Here is a 21,740-nt window from a genome sequence, read left to right on the forward strand (position 1 = left end):
AGGTAAATACCTTTTTAAACAATTTTAACACTTTTAACGTGTGACAGAGTAAATTTTACGTTTTTTAACAAAGTGTTAACGAGAACTTTAATCAATGATTATTTTAAAGTTCTCCAAATATAATGTAAGTTTTAGTACATCTCGTCACGTCCGGTTACAAAAATTCTTTTACCATTTAATACAGCATCATTTAGAGTGTTGAACCCTTGTTTTAAAGTTTGCGCGTTCTTGCGCATTTATCAATAATTATTTTTTTTTTCAGTGGTGGGGCATAATGGTAACTGTTCCACATTTGGCTTAACAGCAGAAAATAATTATGGAATAAGGAAGTTTTTAATCACTTGTGAGTGTTTTAGGCCTGCAAAATTATTCACATCAGGTTAAAAATACATTGGACACATTTTTATCTAAGCTTAACAAACGCACAGTGAATCAGAACGCAAATCACTTACTTACTTACTTACTTACTGGCTTTTTAAGGAACCCGGAGGTTCATTGCCGCCCTCACATAAGCCCGCCATTGGTCCCTATCCTGAGCAAGATTAATCCAGTCTCTACCATCACATCCTACCTCCCTCAAATCCATTTTAATATTATCTTCCCACCTACGTCTCGGCCTCCCCAAAGGTCCTTTTCCCTCCGGCCACCCAACTAACACTCTATATGCATTTCTGGAATCGCCCATACGTGCTACATGTCCTGCCCATCTCAAACGTCTGGATTTAATGTTCCTAATTATGTCAGGTGAAGTATACAATGCGTGCAGCTCTGCGTTGTGTAACTTTCTCCATTCTCCTGTAACTTCATCCCTCTTAGCCCCAAATATTTTCCTAAGCACCTTATTCTCAAATACCCTTAATCTCTGTTCCTCTCTCAAAGTGAGAGTCCAAGTTTCACAACCATACAGAACAACCGGTAATATAACTGTTTTATAAATTCTAACTTTCAGATTTTTTGACAGCAGACTAGATGACAAAAACTTCTCAACCGAATAATAACAGGCATTTCCCATATTTATTCTGCGTTTAATTTCCTCCCGAGTGTCATTTATATTTGTTACTGTTGCTCCAAGATATTTGAATTTTTCCACCCCTTCGAAGAATAAATCATCAATTTTTATATTTCCATTTCGTACAATATTCTGGTCAAGAGACATAATCATATACTTTGCCTTTTCGGGATTTACTTCCAAACCGATCGCTTTACTTGCTTCAAGTAAAATTTCCGTGTTTTCCCTAATCGTTTGTGTATTTTCTCCTAACATATTCACGTCATCCGCATAGACAAGAAGCTGATGTAACCCGTTCAATTCCAAACCCTGCCTGTTATCCTGAACTTTCCTAATGGCATATTCTAAAGCGAAGTTAGAAAGTAGAGGTGATAGTGCATCTCCCTGCTTTAGCCCGCAGTGAATTGGAAAAGCATCAGATAGAAATTTGCCTATACGGACTCTGCTGTAAGTTTCACTAAGACACATTTTAATTAATCGAACTAGTTTCTTGGGAATACCAAATTCAATAAGAATGAACGCAAATCACAAGCTGGACAAAATTAATAACTTCTCTATATTCCAACGGATTGTTATGAAACTTTGTACATGCCTTACAGGTGACACACATGTTTTGTGTATAAATTCTGATTACGTTTACACAGGAAAAATTGCCCCATTTTATCGCAGGTACATTTAAACAAAATTAATAACTTCTCTCCTAACTAACAGATTTTTATGAAACTTTATATACGGTAGAATTTACAGGTGGAATATTTTATTTTTTGTCTAGAAAGTATGATTATGTTTCATAATAGAAACTGCTCCTTTATAGTGGTGCATTTAGACAAAATTAATAACTTCGCTCCTATTATAATATATTTTTATGAAACTTTGTACAACTATTAGGCCTACCGACAGCATACAGATGTAATCAGAATTTGTACATAAAAATATATGCTACCTGTAACTCCTGTACAAAGTTTCATAAAAATCGGTTATGTAGGTGAGAAGTTAATTTTGCGTAAATTCAATCCCTATAAAGGCGTACTTCCTCTTATGGAACCGTAAATATAGTTTGTACACAAAAAAAAATATTCTACCTGTAACTTCCGTACACTGTTTCATAAAAATCTGTTAGATAGGAGAGAAGTTATTATTTTAATCTAAAACCATCCCCTATAAAAAGGTAGTTCCTCGTACACAAATGTAGTCAGAGTTTGTATACATAAAATATGTGCTATTTATAAGGTCTGTACAAAGTTTCATAACAATCCATTGGAAAGCAGAGAAGTTATTAATTTTGTGCGAGATCGTGCGTATTTGCTTGGTTTCCGCACAAAACCAATCCGCGGTAAGTCTAAAATTTCACATTCAGCATTCCCACCTAACACACACAACAATTTCCCTCTTCTTACCGCTTAAGTGACATACTGATTTTACTGCTTTAGGCTTCTAACATATTATTTTTAGAGACGTTCAGTATAGTAATAATTATAAATTGGAAACTTACCACTGCAATTTCACCTAAATTGCACTGTTAATTATTGTTTTTAAATATTTGCAAAAATTAAGTAAACTCTACAACTCCACTAAAGTTACTGCATTCGTGATGCAAGTAACATTAAGGGAGTCGTGAAAAAATCAACAAGATTCCAGATGCCGATGTTATTACTGCAATATGTTATATAAATAATATTGTTAAAATATTAAAATTAAAAATAAATCATTACATAACCTTACCGTTTGTTTTAAGTTCGCATTTATGGACTGGGGGGAAGACATATATCATGGCTTGCTGGAGTATAGTAAACACAGAAAACATTTTAAAGCAACAATGTTGAAGATAGATATTTTTGTTTTACAAATTTGCCGTCATTGAACAGAAACCAAGATGGAGATTTCATTGAAACTAATTCGAAATTCCTCTTTCAGGTATGTAATAAACGATCTTCGCACAAAATAATGTACGATACACGAGCGGTATGTTTTCTTTCAATTCTCGGAAATTAAAAAAGCTCAACTACGTTTCGCTTTTTCAAACTTTTCCTCGAACATGAAAACTTCAACATACCGCTCTTGTAACGCACATTACTATTGTCCATCTAGATTTGCGTTATTGCACACCGTGCGCTGTACCGTACGCGATTCCCACCTGAGTGGTCCACGGTTCGATTGTGAGCAATAAAATAAATATTAATATAGCGTTCACGATCTTGGGTGATGTGCGCTAAGCTGTATAAGATTATAAAAATGCGCTGTGAGTAAGTCGATCTGATGGTGGTAGTGTCAGCACCTTCCCAACACTGAAGTCGTTTCTGAAGTCCACTGATGAATTGCCGCAAGTTATAACAGGTTATCACAGTCTACTATATACAGTCGCGAAGCTCAATATGTAGTAAAAATGTAAACATGGGTAGTTGCCCACCACTAGGATCGCGACTATCGCCTCATCATCGGAGATCTCTCTCTTAGCAGACGAGAATATGTTACACTTTCGTTGTCGTGTTCTTTTGGAAAAATTAACACCTTCCTTCCATTATTGAAATATTAAATACATAAAGTTAAGTTATTATTTTAATGAAGTATATTAAATTCCACCATAAACTCGAAGATACCTGCAATAAATAGGTTAATATTATTTTTGTCTGTGCAAAACGAACTGAAATTTACTATAATCGCTTCACTCATTCAAGATTATAGCAATAATTAACTATGAAACCAATAAATATTAATATGCATTTCTCTTTACAACAATAATAATGGAAATATGAATTAATGGAGTAACTTACGTGTACCGGTACTTGTAGTGTAGGCTTACGTAGTTAACAAAGTGGGATGAGGTTAAGAAATAATAATCACACCAGAATTGGAAATAAAACGTGATCAATAAATTTTATTGTAACAGACTTTTTCTACGTCTCTAGTAAAGTAACAAATAAAAATAACAACAAAATTAACAGCTATAATTAAAAACATATCCTTTGAAAAAAAAAAGTAGGCCTAAGCAATAATAATCCCACCAGAATTGAAAATAAAACGTGATCAATAAATTTCATTAAAACAAACTTAATTTTTCTACGTCTCTAGCAAAATATTATTATTCCAATTATTATATTTTAGCCATTAACATTTTCATTACAACCAATAACGAACATTTCACAAGCATCAATGTGAAATACGCAACGAGCTAGCACTCGATGGAAATACGACACAGTCCAAAGTCGACCGTGGACAGTCTATTGTTTCTAGTTGCTAACCACTTGGAGCGCTTTATCACGAGATTTGCAAAAAATCACCCCAAACTTCGCGACTGTATATAGTAGACTGTGAGGTTATGGTGTGTGGTTCTTCATTCCTCGATTCCTTTTTCTTTAGAGTCTCCAATTTATTTTTATAACCATTCACAGCTCAGTCGCCTATACCCATAACAACAGCACCGTTCTGCGTTGTATTAAAAATTATCTATGATTTGTGTGAGAAAACTTTTTTCTATAGTTAATTTCTAGATAAAATTTATTTTTAAATTCTAATCCGTTCTGAATTACGCAATGAATTTCACGTTGCCAGACAAAATATATTTTAATATTAGATCATACTAAAATGAATTACCAAAATAATATGCGAGAATTCCAGGAAGAAAATATATTTCATAAATTACTGAATCATTCAGAAAACAACCCGCAACATAAAGATAAGATGTGGTAAATAAGTAAGACATTGTTATTGTTAATACTATATTATTAGGATTTTACTCTCTTTGGTGATATCTGATATTAGTTGGCAACACTGAAGAGACGGTCAAATTAGACTTTAAGGGTGCTATCCATAGACATTTCGCTAGCCCGAGCTACGAGCGTGCTAAACTATCCCCGGCTATCGACTGGTTACTTGTACAGGATTCATATCATATCATATCATATCATATCATATCATATCATATCATATCGTTAACACTGGATTATGAATACGAAAAACGTTAGTTCGCTGATCATCCACCGGAAGCCCGCGCTAAGAATGTCTACGAACATGGCCCTTAAGAACTACACTTACGTGATCCTTACTATACATAAATAAGAAAACAATACCACTTACTTACTTACTGGCTTTTAAGGAACCCGGAGGTTCATTGCCGCCCTCACATAAGCCCGCCATTGGTTCCTATCCGGAGCAAGATTAATCCAGTCTCTACCATCATATCCCACCTCCCTCAAATCCATTTTAATATTATCCTCCCATCTACGTCTCGGCCTCCCCAAAGGTCTTTTTTCCTCCGGCCTTCCAACTAACACTCTATATGCATTTCTGGATTCGTCCATACGTGCTACATGCCCTGCTCATCTCAAACGTCTGGATTTTATGTTCCTAATTATGTCAGGTGAAGAATACAATGCGTGCAGCTCTGCGTTGTGTAACTTTCTCCATTCTTCTTAACTTCATCCCTCTTAGCCCCAAATATTTTCCTAAGAACCTTATTCTCAAACACCCTTAATCTCTGTTCCTCTCTCAAAGTGAGAGTCCAAATTTCACAGCCATACAGAACAACTGGTAATATACGAGTAACTGTTTTACAAATTCTAACTTTCAGACTTTTTGACAGCAGACTAGATGACAAAAGCTTCTCAACCGAATAATAACAGGCATTTCCCATATTTATTCTGCGTTTAATTTCCTCCCGAGTATCATTTATATTAATAAAACAATACAAAGAAAATAAAATTAGAAGAGGTAAAAATATGAATGTTAAATGAGAGAAAAAAATACAAAGACAGAGATAAATTACAACAGCTACAAAAAATGTAGAAGTATGGTAATTGTCTAATATTACTAGTGACGAAGTAATTAAACATTTAAAGCTAAGTAAGCGGCTGACTGTACAGTTTTGAAGAGAAACAAAATAGTAACTTTTTTAAGGTTTTATAAATGACTAAACTTTCAGTTTATTGCATTCAACTCTACTCAGAAAACGCCCACGAAGTCTTTTTTTTAATACAGTATTGTTAAATTCCCACAGGCCCTGATTTACCTGGAATTTTACAGATAATTAAAACAACAGCAATCTGCTTATATTTTTATACGTAATATTTCAGAGAGAATTTTCTTTCGTCGCGGTTGGGAATGGACACATGAATACAGAACTTGCGGAAAAAATTCCAGAATGTGCGAAATTCTCCGGCTTCCAACACAATTCAGTTCGAAAAACTTATAACACCAATATCTACGCTCGATGCTCAAGAAATTCAAAATCCTGACGATAGATCTATATCGCTGTAGATATGAGTAATGATGAGAGTTCACTGTAGCTGAAATAATATCACAGTTCTAGTATATACAGTCACGAAACTTGAGTTGATGAGGGTACTAGGAACAATAGACTGTGCCGGTACTGTTTCACATTGTATGTGATGAGGCCATAGTAGCGATCCTAGTGGTTAGCAACTGTCTATGGATGCATATTCCCTACGTATTGAGCTTCGTGACTGTATATACTAGACTGTGATAATATCCCTCAGCTTCGTCATTATAATGCTTTAGTTATTGTTGCTCACATGTAGGTTAGCTTCTTAAAACTCGCCAAAACTTTATATGAAATACAATTTATACACGTAATACAGTATATTACATGGTATACAGTTTGTGGCATTTCTTGTGCAAAAGAAAGGTCGGTATCACACGATCCTCAGGAGGGAAAATTTACCATGGTTGGCAGTTCTGATCAAATGCTTGATACATGTGAGAACGAAACACTGTTTCATTAATATGTCGCTCTGCCCCTTTAAAGTAACTTACGTCAGAAATACATTTTCCACCCCCTCAGTAATAAACTAATAGACCCTTCCTCCGATAAATAAAATAGGAATGCAACAACAGCTGAAGTCACATACCCATCGGCAATATTACTGAATTTAATTTTATAGTACGACCTTCTTAATAACAATTGAATCCTTTCCAAATTGCAGATAAAAAAAGCGGGATTTCCCCTAACATTTCGTATTTTTTAAATAGTATTCAATGTTCCATATTTTCCCGTCACTGTAATTTCTTCATGCCATAAACTTTGAAAATCCTCTGTAATTTAAAAATGGTGATCTAATTACACTATAATACTGTAAGCAGGGTGGGGCGAGTAAATTATCCGTTTTATACACGGAGTAGTAAACTAACATTTATTGATTTTACAATCTAAACATCAATTAGGCCTACTTCATCCCTTTTAAGTCCTGATAAGAAAAATGTATGTTGCAGCAGAAAAAAAATAGCTATATTTTTGTGATTTTATACTGTAGTTTTCACATAGATTATAACATTGTTCGTACTTTCATTCGCTCTAATACTTATAAAAATAGCAATGTTGTGCTTACTTTCATTTGTTTGTTGGAAAAATCCCCATAACATCCTAACTAATTAATTGTTGGGGGAGACTTTATATACACATATTATAAAACACAACTAATAATGAATAAACCTAACATTTAGCAACTAATATTACTTGTTAAATACATTTTGACAATTGAAATAAAATTAATTAAACTAAAAGTTTTTATTGATTTCCCTAAAGTTTTGTTTTTGTCACTTGTGGAGTTTTAAAAATAAAATATTCTGGTGATGAAGGTCTTTTTACAATACAACAGTTTAAGGTAAACATGATTTAAACATAATAACTTATTAAATGTTATCTTCCCAATTTTATGTGGTTAATGAATAATCATCAACGAAATGGGAATCATGGCTGAATAGACTTTTTTGTACGTCAGAACTTAAATAAACTTATTTTTTCAATCTTCGCTTCCACTGGCATTATTATCTTTGTTGGTCGTAGGCCATGTGTACAGATCTGTGTAGAAACCTTTCAATTCATCCGGTATGAATTGCAAATTCTTCTTAAGGTCTTCATTTTTTAAATATTAATTGGTAGCCTCGAGGTATATGCTAGGTTTGTTGGCAGTTCAAACGGTAAATTTTCATCACAAACTGAACAAAGAAAGACTAAAAATAAAAGTTCTTGGAGGTTTTTTTACGTATTTTACATTTATTACGTTCATTACGCATTATTTACGCGTATTTTACTGTAATGTAAATAACCTTTTTTACGCGTAAAGTTCCAACCATGAGTCTGTAAGTAATTATATTTTGTTAAATAATAGTAATATGCGTTACAAGAGCGGTATGTTGAAGTTTTCATGTTCGAGGAAAAGTTTGAAAAAGCGAAACGTAGTTGAGCTCTTTTAATTTCCGAAATTGAAAGAAAACATACCGCTCGTGTATCGTACATTACTTTGTGCGAAGATCGCTTATTACATACCTGAAAGAGGAATTTCTAATTAGTTTCAATGAAATCTCCATCTTGGTTTCTGTTCAATGACGACAAATTTGGAAAACAAAAATATCTAACTTATTTTCAACATTGTTGCTTTAAAATGTTTTCTGTGTTTACTATACTCCAGCAGGCCGTGATATACGTCTGTCTTCCCCCCCCCCCCCCAGTCTATAAATGCGAACTTAAAACAAACGGCTTCCTCAATGTTACATGCATCACGAATTCAGTAACTTTAGTGGAGTTGTAGAGTTTACTTAATTTCTGCAAATATTTAAAAACAATAATTAACAGTGCAATTTAGGTTAAATTGCAGTGGTAAGTTTCCAATTTATAATTATTACTATACTGAACGTCTCTAAAAATAATATGTTAAAAGCCTAAAGCAGTAAAATCAATATGTCACTTAAGCGGTAAGAAGAGGGAAATTGTTATGGGTGTTAGGTTGGGAATACTGAATGTGGAATTTTAGACTTACCGCGGATTGGTTTTGTGCGGAAACCAAGCAAATACGCACGATCTCGCACAAAAATAATTACATAACAATTGTGCAAGAACACGTGTTCATATTAACATCGGCTCGATATATAACACACATTTTCAGAATCTTACCTCTTTTGTATGAGGATTTGTCTTGATATAAGGAGGAAAGTAATTAATTTGTTCATCGCACACGTGCGAAGACGCAAAGAGTTCTTAGTAAAAATTCACACCCGGTTGTGCCACAAAATTCGAGCACAAAATACACGATCTTGTTGAACGAGTCTAGCACTATCCTTTATTGCATTTATATTACCGGATGTGCATAAAACAGAATGCATCCCAACCACTGCAACTTGATGTATTCACAAAAGTTCCGATCTGGCACACTTCCACGAACTAAAATTATCACTCGCAGTAAATCATGTGTCATTATGACAGTTTATTGTTAGTTTTATTGTCGGCTTCGAACTACATAGCGAGTACACAGGGAATGGCGGGTTTCAGATGTACTTACCACGTGTTTGGCGCCAACAGTTTCCTATTTTAACTCAATACAGACGTCATGAAACATTCTTTGATGTAGCGATCCCTTAACGGTAACAATGTATCGAAATATTATATTGAACTATAAAATAATAATAACATATTTTGTTTCTGCGTCATCAAATCGCTGCCTATTCCAGTTCTCAGTACAAATATTCGTCACTAAACATTCTTTAACAATTAGGAAGATACCACAGCAATAAAAATGCTAACCGACGAAGCAATCAAGCGCAATATTTAGCCTACGTATCACAACAATAAGTCCGCGTTTTAGTCTCAACAATACAGACATCACAAAATATTAACAGACACAAGATTCCACACGGACAACGATTTATCGATATAAACAAAATTAAAATAGTCACGTTCACGTAATTAGCTATTCTTCACCATTCAAAGCTGAAAAAGTGTATTTTTTATATACATATTACATAATTACGAATTCGCATTGTGTCTATTTCACATTAGAAGCTCGGAGTAAAATACTAGGACATTTTCCATTGCAATGAGTTTTGTGGAAGCACAAATAGCTTATCTGTTAAAACTAGTTTACCTTTAGACAGTTTTTTTTAACTTATCGCTAACCGCATATATAAGCACCCAACTAGTGAACAAACACGTTTCAAAGCATAAAAAAGAAAAACCCGATTATGCTATCACTTATTATAGAAGTTGTCCTTGTGAATTTGCATAAAAATGATTAAGTAAGCCTAACAACACTGTAGTTCCCTACTAATTTCTATGCAATACATTTCTCTAATATGTCCTCAATGTGTCAAATTCATAGACACTGAACACTTCATATTCACGACAAACGAATGACATTAAAATATGACATCACAACACTAATTTAACCACTGAGATATTCACACAAACTTCCTTCACCTCTTAACACTTCAGTCGTTGGTGTGGGTCGTTCTTCTCCCCTCTTAAGACATCGCGGGGTCACAAACAACAGATACAAGTATTACCTAATCAGTTTCTATGACACTCCTTTTCCTTCCTTCTAAAACCGAGATAAAAACGATGACGTCGATTTGCGGTTTTATGAAGAACACAAAACATCGCGGATATCAAGAAAATAGAGTACTGTGAGACTCGTTTGTGAAACGCTGGCTTTTATACGATTTCTAGTCTTATCAGCTCTAAAAAAAAAAAAGACATATAAAACAAGCAAATATGATATAAGATTCCAAAGGTGGAAGTTAATACAAATACAGGAATAAACAGAGAAAAAAATTAAAAGTCACAAGAAACAATTGAAGAAGTTAATGAGTAAATAAGTTCAACATACTTTGAAGCGATCGCCAGGGGGAGGTCCGAAGGCGATGTCCCTTCTCCGCTTACAGGATCCACCACGCTTCGTCACTACTATAACAGATGACTGACAACTGCCTACTGCCTCAGGCTAGCTAGATCACTGTCGTTCACTCGGAGTCATGTGCGCGCGACTCCAGGCTACATAAAAAAAATCCCTTTACCCCTCTAGTTCCTTCCGCACATCGATACCCCTTCCTTCCTCGCTTGCGTCCATTCCACTTCCTTGTCGTCGGCATACAAGCACTGCACGGGCAATATCTATCATTTCAGCTAATCAGTGGCACCAACGTGACTTATTTCCCCACCCGTTTCCTCTGTCCCTCCCCGCCGATTGCAGTAACAGCGCAGCCGTGTGTATATAAAAGACTTCTCAGCTCCCGTACTTGCACTAGTAATGTGCTCGTGCAGGAGCTGAATGCAGCACGCCTGCCTTGCGTACAATCCGTCCGTATTCATTTAATCAGAAAGGAATAAAAATGGAATAGGCCGCCAGAGAAAGTAATAATTGGGCCCCTCGAGTAACAAATAATAGCAACAATAATAACAACTTGACTCTTTGATTTTGAACACAGTGCCGGATTTAGGCCTAGGGCGGCATTTTCCCATCTTTCTTTCTTTCTTTCTTTCTTTTCACTCAACTGAACTGTCGTTTAAACATTTCTAAGTTTGAACATTAAACATTTATTATTTTATTTTATTAAAATATTTTCATAAATTTTTTTTGGCTTATTAATTTCGTTTAAGTTTCATAATTGTACTGATATAATTATTACTCTCCATCCATATTTTTGTATTATGATCATATATTGGAATATTTTCTACGACTCTCCTGGCTCCGCTTGCAAGATCGACGATTAGTACATTCTCTTTGCCTGCTATATCGAATGATACAAGATTCCACACCCACCTACCTTGCCTCTCGGTTTCCTTTCCTAGCTTCACATCATAATCGTAATACACGTCCACAGCACAATCTGTTGCTATCAATACCACGTCATCAGACATCTCTGTACTCAAGTTCTTTCTCAATAGCCATGGCCCGCTCATGGAATTCGCTGCCGCTGGAAATCAGGGGTAGTCTTAGTCCTCAGTTGTTTAAAATTAGGTTGTTTAGAAGTATTTTAAATGCACAGAACTAGTTTTTAGGTATAATTTTTACTTATTATTATTATTATTATTATTATTATTATTATTATTATTATTATTATTTTACACAGTCATTACTTCATGTTTGCATTAACACTAATATCTAGGTAATTGTCATTGTCTCAATGTAACACGTGCTGTGCTGATCATACTAATTCTACTATTCCTTTAGTTGTGAGATTATATTCATATGTATTAATTCTTTTTTTCTTTTTTTAAGTTAATACTTGTATACTAGAATGTATTTTCCTGTTTGTGATTATGTATTCAGTCTTTTTTTATTACATATATTTTTTTATTATTGTTATTTTAAAGTTAATACTGATTGTGTATATGTATTCAATCTCTCTCTTTTACTTAATTATGTTTATTATTATTATTTTTAAGTTCATATTTGTATACCGGTATGTATTTTTCTCTATGTGATTTGATCCTGGTTGAGTGGAAGAGAAGGCCTGATGGCCTTAACTCTGCCAGGGAAAATAAAACTATTATTATTATTATTATTATTATTATTATTATTATTATTAAAAACGCACGAAAACTGAACATGAGTAATTCAGAACGGATTACAATTTAAAAATACGTAAATTTTATCTAGAAATTAACTACTGTACATAAAACACTTTTCTCAGACAAATCATAGACCATTTTCAATACAACGTACAACTTTGCTCTTGCTACGGGTATAGGGGTAAGTAACTATAACGTCAATGGGTATAGGAGACTGAGTTTTGAATGGAATATAAAAATAAAGTGGGGACTCCACAGAAAAAGGAATCGAGGAATGAAGAACCACACACCATATTGATGTTTCCTTCAGCCAACAACAAGTTTTCACAATACGATATCCTTTAGATTGTTTCTTGATCACTGTGTCGCAATCTGAGAAGTTGTGAATCAGCTGTCTCAAAATATTAATGACGGTAGCGACAATTAAGTAGAGATCACAGATATGATGGAATGTGCAGTGTAAAAGTTCGAGTAGTCTTATGCTTATTGTAGTAAAAAGTGTAAATGTTTAATTTCTTTTAAGTATAATAAAATATTTGTTTGGATGCTAAATTACTAAAACCGTGAAATAGACATTATAGGCATTCGTTATCTCGTGAAACCTACCTGCACGTGAGGGGAAGCTGAAAGCGGACTGAAAAGCTTCCCTCTCTAGCTACTTTAGCTCTTGCAGCTAGCTAGGTCACTTATCCCCACCATAAGATTCTTACTATAAGCTATGATACACACATGCATTTGGTTTAACAAGATAACGAATGTCAGATACTTATAGTATACTACAGAACTCCATCACATTTAATTTTTTTTGACGAAACGTGGACGTGGATATATACTTAAACTGTTGTTTTAATACTAGAAGTGGAACGAACCCTAAATTTTCTTGAATCAGAATACAAATTCTAAAACGTTTCTCGAATCCTTATCATTTTAAAACTTTCCAGTCTAAATAACTATTCATTTCAATTTAAACAAAAAAAAATGCCAATTTAGGTATTGAGGACTCTAAGGTATAAGAACAGTTTAAACTTAATTGAACCTAAAAATTATCCGAAATGAGATGAGATTACATTCCAACCTCGTTTTAATTATCAACTTATTTTTTTTTATTCATAATAATTAATAAAATTATATTAAATTATCTATAGTAATCTCAGATCTCGAGTGACATTTGTTAGGACTATTTCGTGAATAAAATAAAAAATTAATAATATATCCCTAAAATTCGCTCACAAAATGTTGATAATTATATATTTATGAATACTTAACTTATTCAGACATTGTGAAGTCGAAATAGATGAATAACGATTACTGCAGTAAAGAAATTCAATATTATTCAGTAATGCCAATTGAGAAAAGCGAAATACAGGTTTAAAAATGTTAATTACATGTACTGCGCTTTTCTCTTGTTATTATAACAGAAATACGTTTTCATTATCTGCTGAAATCATAACTTAATTTAAGCATTTTATAGTATAATTCCTAATAACCTGATTAATACATTAATTAAATGAACATTGTTATGAAGGAGTGTCATTTTCTTTAGATATGGAATTAGAAGATGTAGATGTGGAAGTAGGATTTCGCACTTCATTTAGTACAATGGATTCATGCTCATCGATTTACGTGGAAAGAGTTGGCGACACTGACTAAACAAAAGAACGACCATGCTATGAATTTATATCGATAAATCGAGCTGCAGAAATTATCGTGATGTATGACTGTGATTGGTTGGAATTCGAAATTTCATTACACTTCATTGGCCGAAAATGGAATGACGTCATATAAACGAAATAGTCAAAATAATATCGATATATTAAAAATTACGCCAAAAAAAGAAAGATGAGACACCAACAAAAAATACAAAACAATAGTGACAATAAAAAATGAAACGTTACTTTCAACTTTTCGTTTAACAAATTACCATTGCACGAGTGATAAGATTCAGACGTATATAATATTATATTTTGTGAAATTTCTACAGACTCTCATTGAATATGTCATACAATGCCTACACAAACATGCTGAACTTTGTTATGAACTTAAAAGCAACAATAATATGTTCTTTTGTTTATTTGACAAAGTCCCCGCGAGACGATAAAATTCAGTGGGGTAGCATCAAAATTAACTGGCATTTCTTAGTATTCCCGGTCGAAGTCGATATCGATTTGAATTATTATCGTCTTAAGAGAACTTCAGTTGGGAAACAAAAGACATACGTACTGATATATAGAAGGCATTGTAAACCCTGCTATTGATGAATCATAATAGCATTTAGCTTGTTTCTTTTCGCTATAGAATTTATTTTTAAGACAGATGGTGCAAGAAGTAACACATTAATGGATTGGACATGAGTTTGGTGCTCCTTGTACAAAAAGAAAGTTCAAATATCCCAATAGTCTTGACGTGTATTTCCTGACTTGTAACTGCTCCAAATTTTTACCAGTTTTTTCTTTAAAATAAGTCCACATGCAATAGACCAAACAAATTTCACTTCATTTTAATTTCAAATGTGTCGTTGAACAGATTTTGTTAGATAGAGGTTGAAGTGGGACCTGTCTATATAGGAACTCTCTGTATATACATATACTGTACTATAAATATATACGAAAATATCCAAGTATCATTAGTATTAGTATTTATTTATTTAACCTGGTAGAGATAAGGCCGTCAGGCCTTCTCTGCCCCTCTACCAGGAGATTCCAGCTATAATATGAACAATAAAATTACAATTAGTATTAAATTTACAATTACAATTACAAATAAAATTACAATATTAAATTTATAATTACAATTACAATAAAAGCAAAGTATGAAAAGATTACCTGACTAATGAAAGCTAGATAATTTATCATAGAAAAACAAAGAATATTTTATATTTACTGAATTACAAATTAAACCTAGAATAACAACATTGCATAGTGATGAAATTACTGGATATTTAAATATTTTGTGATAGATGAAGGAAACTATTTACAAGAAATCAATTACTGACCAATTGCCTAGTAAGTTTGCATTTGAATTCAATTTTATTTCGACAGTCCCTGATGCTAGCAGGTAGCGAATTCCAGAGTCTTGGCAGGGCTATTATGAAAGAGGATGAGTATGAGGAGGTGCGATGGGATGGTATTATTAGTATTGTTTCATGGCGAGAGCGTGTGTTCAGATTATGGTGGGAAGAAAGGTAAGTGAAGCGAGACGACAGGTACGAAGGAATAGAAGAGTTCAAGATTTCGTAGAGAAAGAGAAGTGAATGTAAATTTCTTTTCTTATCTAGTTTAAGCCAACCTATTGCTTCCAGGGTTGGGTTGATGTGTTCATATTTATGAACATTGCTTACAAAACGTACACACAAATTATGAGCACGTTGAAGTTTCTTTTTGTTGTCGCTGGAAGTATGATAAAGAAGGCTGTGACATAGATATAAAGTTCAGTAATTTTACTATTTTAGCGTTTTTTTCTTACTAATACTATAAAATAAAACTGTACGAATAATTTGAAACTAATTAAAATAAAATAATGAAGTGAAAATGCCACTGCTATTGCAAATATTTAGATTTCTTTTCTAGAATAATTAATCTCAGGAGAAGACTTCTGTACACCGCCATCTTTCCTGAAGTCTTTGGAAAACGCTCCCGTACAAAAAAAAAAAAAAAAAACATGCACAACACATCCTCAACACTCAACTAAATATTTCAAAACATACACACTATTTGACATAACACTACGATCATAAACGCGCCCCTACTAAGACACCAATCGGAAGAAACCGGAAACAAGCGCAGGGCCTCACGATAAATCCGAAGATGGCATAAATTAAGCCGAAACTAATCAAGGAACATAAAATATTATGATATTCAATTAACACAGGAGAGTTAAAATTGTTTGTATAACAAATTTACCAAATAATTAGTAATACCTGTGTTAAAAGTGTGTAATCAAAATGTACAGACGTGGACAAATTATTAGACTAAAATGATTACATGTGCAAAATCACTGAATTTGTCGGCAGAAATAATGAACAAAAATGTATTTTGCACAGAAATAATGAACAGGAAATTGGTTCTAGAGGTTACTAATATTTTGTGAACATTCCCTTATTCTTCCTTAACACGTTGATTTTGTCAGAGCTGCTGGAAACCTAAGTTGGACACTTTCTTTGAATATCAGCAACATTTACACAGATATAAGATAGTGCTTCAATAAGTCCATGTTTTGTTGTAAGCTATTTTTTTCCAGTTTCCTCTTAAATATAGACCATAGATATTCAATTTAGTTCATATCCGGTCGTTTTGCAGGCCATGGGAGAGCAGACTGTTGAATATCTTCTGCAGTACATAAATAAAACACGAACAGTACCAACACAGACAGACAAAATATGTGCAACTTTTGAAAAAATATACCAGAAGATGTAAACAATCATATTTACAACAATAGAGACTGTGAATTACGCTGATAGTTGATATGACGAATTATATTATGTTTCAAAGAAAATCGTTTTAGTCTATTGTCCACGTCTATATATTAATACAATATCAATCTTTCTACGACGTAACGAAAATTGTATAGATATTCGAAGAACTTAGTAGTAGTATTTAGTATTTATTTATTTAACCTGGTAGAGATAAGGCCGTCAGGCCTTCTCTGCCCCTCTACCAGGAGATTCCAACTATAATATGAACAATAAAATTACAATTAGTATTACATTTATAATTACAATTACAAATAACATTACAATTAGTATTAAATTTACAATTACAATTACAATAAAATCAAAGTACGAAAAGATTACCTGATTAATTGCTGAAACGTAGGGCCTACATTATCTACAAAGCTCACAAAATTCAGTTCTATTTGAACAGAAATTCTCGGATGACTGACCTACAATTTAAATCCACGAACAAACTAGCAAAATAAACAACCATTTGGACACTCATCTCATCTCTGCCTGGCTGGAAATTCCAAAGAATATTCGCGAATACAGGAACTGTTAGTATGGAATACCCATTCAGGCGCTATTTCCTCTTTGTTGTGTGTTTTACTTGTGAAGCTCTGAAAATTATCTTATCTCTTCAGAGTGTGAAAAGAGTAAATAGAGACTCGCCCGGTCAAATGCTCTTCCTCAGACATCGATAGGCCTATGTAAACGAAAAGTGGTTTCCGTGTTGTGGGCTTTATTCTGTTAACTGTCACTTCAGATGTTGAAAAGACTTCAGGTGCCACAGTCAATTTTTACTCGTCATGGTTACCTAGCGTCCGGAATTTGTCTACCACTGATTTTTACAATAAGTAAAATGCATCTAGATTAGAGAGCTGCAGAACAGCGCTTAGAACCGGTTTATATTCGACCGGTCGGAGAATAACCGACGAGGTTGAGCACCCGACCGAATATCCGACTTTCAAGCGGTTGCCCCTAATGTTTTGCAGGCTAGACAGAACACCAGGTGCACTTCACCATACAAGAACTTTTATGACATTTTCTGACTGCACAAAATGCAGAAACAATTGAAGGAAATTTACTTTTCTTAATTAAAAGAAGTGCTAGCTTGAAGTAGGCCTATAATTGATTGGACACTTTGGTAAATTTATCTTCATAACTAATATATAAATGAACATCGGTAAAAACAAAGGAAGTAAGTGTAATTGTATAATACGAAATCTGACATGTAAGCATATACAAGAATAAAATTAATTACAATTAAGGCTCATTCACAATGAAAATTAAACATAACGTAAGCGTTAACTTAAGAATATAAACGTTACGGTAAAATCAAGAAGTCATACCATCATTCACGATGGGAACATAAACATAACCGCAAACATACTTGGTAACCATGGAAACATAACAACGACGCCATTTCCTCATATTCTGTCGTATACTTCAGCGCTCCACGATTGTGTTCTGTTTGCAAATCACGTAAGCATAAGCATGAAAGTTTGGAGTTTGCAAACTTTCATGTTAACGTCTTACGGTAATGTTTATGCCAATGTTTATGTGAATCATTGTGAATGATCCCATTTGGTAGCCTGGGCGCAAACTTCTGTGTTTATGTTACGGTTATGTTTAATTTTCATTGTGAATGAGCCTTTACTTAAAAATAGAAGAGCAAATAAGTACAAACTTACTATTGTAACGTTCATTTTTTAAACTGAAATCGCATAGGTTGCTTCTAATAGAGAAGTTGTTAATATAGCCTATGCCTTTTAATTATTATAAGTGGATGTATTATTATTTCATTATAATATATTATTTTCAAGCAGACAGAAAGTTTTTAACAAAAATAAAAGCACTATTAAGCTCTAATGATTGCAGCTTCATGATGCGTGCTGTTGCTTCTGACGATACCTAACTGCAATACTTAGATTGCTAGATGAATGAATGAATGAATGAATGAATGAATGAATGAATGAATGAATGAATGAATGAATGAATGAATGAATGAATGAATGAATGAATGTATTAATTGAAAGGTACACGATGATAATCGCCTTGCAATGATTCTTGAAATTCCTGGATGGCTCAATGTCGTCTGCCTTTCATGATCCAGAACCGTCCACCCGAGAAACACTCGGACATTCATTAAGCCGAACACTGGATCACTCCGCGAGACGGAAGAGCTTTGCATACTGTCTATAACGCCAGGCGTTCAGTAGCAATATATCATTCCTATTTTTCATAACCGGTTGCACACGACTTTAATCTAGATACTTTTATCTAATTGAAGTTTGGAATTGAAAACGTAGCTGCAATAAGGGCCCATACTCCAAAATACTGTTGTGAGATATAGAGAGTTGAAATTTTTAAAGCAGTGCATTAAATGAACTAACCAATGAGTATGAAACTGCTGGATAAGAAGTATTGTGTTTTTTACATAATGTAACACAAATGCTGAAATCATTTTAATCCAATGTTATATATTTAAAGAATAATGTATAAAAGTAATGCATGTTATGGCCCCCTTTTCTGGAGAACGTACTTTCAATTCAAAAATAAATATAAGCTGTGTGTAGGCTTTATAAAAATGTATTATTATTATTTATATTTTTATATAAAATACAGCAATATTATTAATAATAATATTCATTAACATTTTTAGAACTTGAGATTTTTCCACATAACATGGCAAATAACGAACATTTCGAAAAGTTACAAATGCTTTTAAAAAAATAACGAATCATGAATATTTAGACTTTATGTATGTAGATTTAATAAATCTTTGCACAGAGTAATACGTAGATTTAGTAACAGGGTAAGAAAAATGTAATTTTATAGTTAAAAATCGAAAAAAAAATCTATACGAAGCAACTACGGAATTCACAACATATTTTTAGCTTCAGAATTAACAACAAATTTTAGAAAATTTAATATTGAAGGTAACGATTTAAAAAAAATTATTTTCTGAAGGAATAGGTAAAAGATCCTAGACTATGTTGCTGACATAGGTCTTTAAAACATTCCAGTAAAAGAGTCATGCAGATATTATATTTAATTGTAATATTTTATTATGTAAATGCTTTACGGTTGTAAAAATATGCAAATTTGATATTATTTTTAGAGGTAATTATTAGTTATTTTAATATTCTGAATAGTATTTTATAAAGTGTAATGTATGTATATAAAGTATATAAAGCATGAAAAAGTTTGATGAAAGATGAGTGGAACAGAGAAAAACTCTCTCCGGCACCAGGATTTGAACCCGGGTTTTCAGCTCTACGTGCTGACACTCTATCCACTAAGCCACACCGGATTCCCATCCCGATGTCGGATTGAATCCTCTCAGTTCAAGTTCGACCTCTTGGGTTCCCTCTAGTGACGCAGTGCATGAGGGTAGGCCACTAGAAGGAATCCTAGAGGTGGAACTTAAACTGAGAGGATTTAATCCGACATCGGGATGGGAATCCGGTGTGGCTTAGTGGATAGAGCGTCAGCACGTAAGCTGAAAACCCGGATTCAAATCCCGGTGTCGGAGAGAATTTTTCTCTGTTCCACTCATCTTTCATCATATGATGACGCAGAATTTCTGCACGGAAATATCATGTGTACTTTGGTACATCATAATAAAATATGAAACATTTTGTTCATTCAGCTTTTATAGTAGCTGAGATATAAAAAAAATGAATTTCACTCAATTTTTGCAGGCCAATGGTGTACCTCTCCTCTTAATACAAACATGATTAGCTTTTAGGCATTTAACAGTTACGATAGTGAAGTAGCATACTTAAAATAAACGCAATTAAGTATGAAGTGCCTAACTTAAAGATAAGCATCAAATTCTTGAACGATAATCAGTGTGGTTCGTCCTCAGATTGAGACCCATTAATGCAGAGCTATCTGTCGTAGCCCTCTCGCTATTTAATATCGCTCTCTGAGCAAGACGATAACGAAACAAGTACTTCTGATTCTGAGGAATACGAATAAACCTTGAAGAAAGTTATCCGACCAATGAACTTGGCATACTGTGCCTCCTACAAAAGGAATCGAACATTATTAGCTTATCGACAATAATACATAGGCCTATAGGGCCGATTGTATAAACCATTTAATCTTAGATCAGAGGTTAAATTGATCCTTGTTCTAGCTGAACTTGGAATTTTGTGTTGTATAAAGTCTAATCTGAGATTAATTTGTCTTAAACTAAAGTCAACTTTGACTGAAGAAATTTCTCCGATTAAGTTAGATAATCCAAGTTCAGTTATTTCTTTACGAGTGACAGATTGTGCAAATAAAATATCCATTATTATTAATATTATTATTATTATTATTATTATTAATATTAATAGATATGGTAGGTACATATGTATATATATATATATATATATATATATATATATATATATATATATTAATTTCTTGCCTTAATACACAAACAATCTTATATTTTATAAGGCTCTATCGTGTTCAGCAGTATCAAATAACATAACCTATAATTATATTATAACAACCATTAATTATTAATGGATATGATAGGTACATTCACAAATTTTCAATTAACTGTATTCTAAACGAAAATTATCGTTTTATAAAGCTTTATTATGTTTAGCAGTATCAAACACCATAACATGATAACAATTTGGAAAACAGTAAACCTTCTTCTTATTGTCTGCAATTATTTACATTGCACAAAACAAACCAATGTCTCCAACAGAGTGTACGGAAAATCGCCAAAAATTAGTTGTAAAGTCGCTAGTTTTCTCATTATCAACAAAGAAAGATTACATTTTGTCACTGTGGGCTGCTAAAAAGTTCGCTAAATTCCTATTTAAGCAATATAAAAGTTAAAAGAAATTGTTGTTGAAAAAGAGTTAAAGTCGTTAGATTGGCAACACTGAACAAACTTGTACAAGATGGTCCGCGCATTACATATTTCACCTGTTTATGCCATGTTGCCAAATCCTTTTCAAGTGAACTTAGATTGCATTTGAACCTAGGTAATT

General features: G+C 33.3%; 1 protein-coding gene and 1 long non-coding RNA gene across 5 annotated transcripts in view; one reads left to right on the forward strand and one right to left on the reverse strand.

The window, feature by feature from the left end:
* LOC138714812 (uncharacterized) overlaps positions 1 to 21,740 on the reverse strand; it is a 480,985-nt gene that overhangs the window by 322,007 nt on the left and 137,238 nt on the right. The window contains exon 1 of one of the 4 annotated variants that reach the window (XM_069846966.1): positions 10,624 to 11,779. The exons of 2 other annotated variants lie outside the window; for them this stretch is intronic. The gene's annotated coding sequence lies outside the window, so the exon portion shown is untranslated. Of the gene's footprint in view, positions 1 to 10,623; positions 11,780 to 21,740 lie in introns of those variants that run through there. One more of the 4 variants, XM_069846968.1, reaches the window with a different exon arrangement.
* The window catches only part of LOC138714816 (uncharacterized), a 141,660-nt gene that overhangs the window by 118,485 nt on the left and 1,435 nt on the right, over positions 1 to 21,740 (forward strand). The window lies entirely within an intron of this gene.

The sequence above is a fragment of the Periplaneta americana genome, chromosome 15, assembly GCF_040183065.1.
Source record: "Periplaneta americana isolate PAMFEO1 chromosome 15, P.americana_PAMFEO1_priV1, whole genome shotgun sequence".
Classification (NCBI taxonomy): domain Eukaryota; kingdom Metazoa; phylum Arthropoda; class Insecta; order Blattodea; family Blattidae; genus Periplaneta; species Periplaneta americana.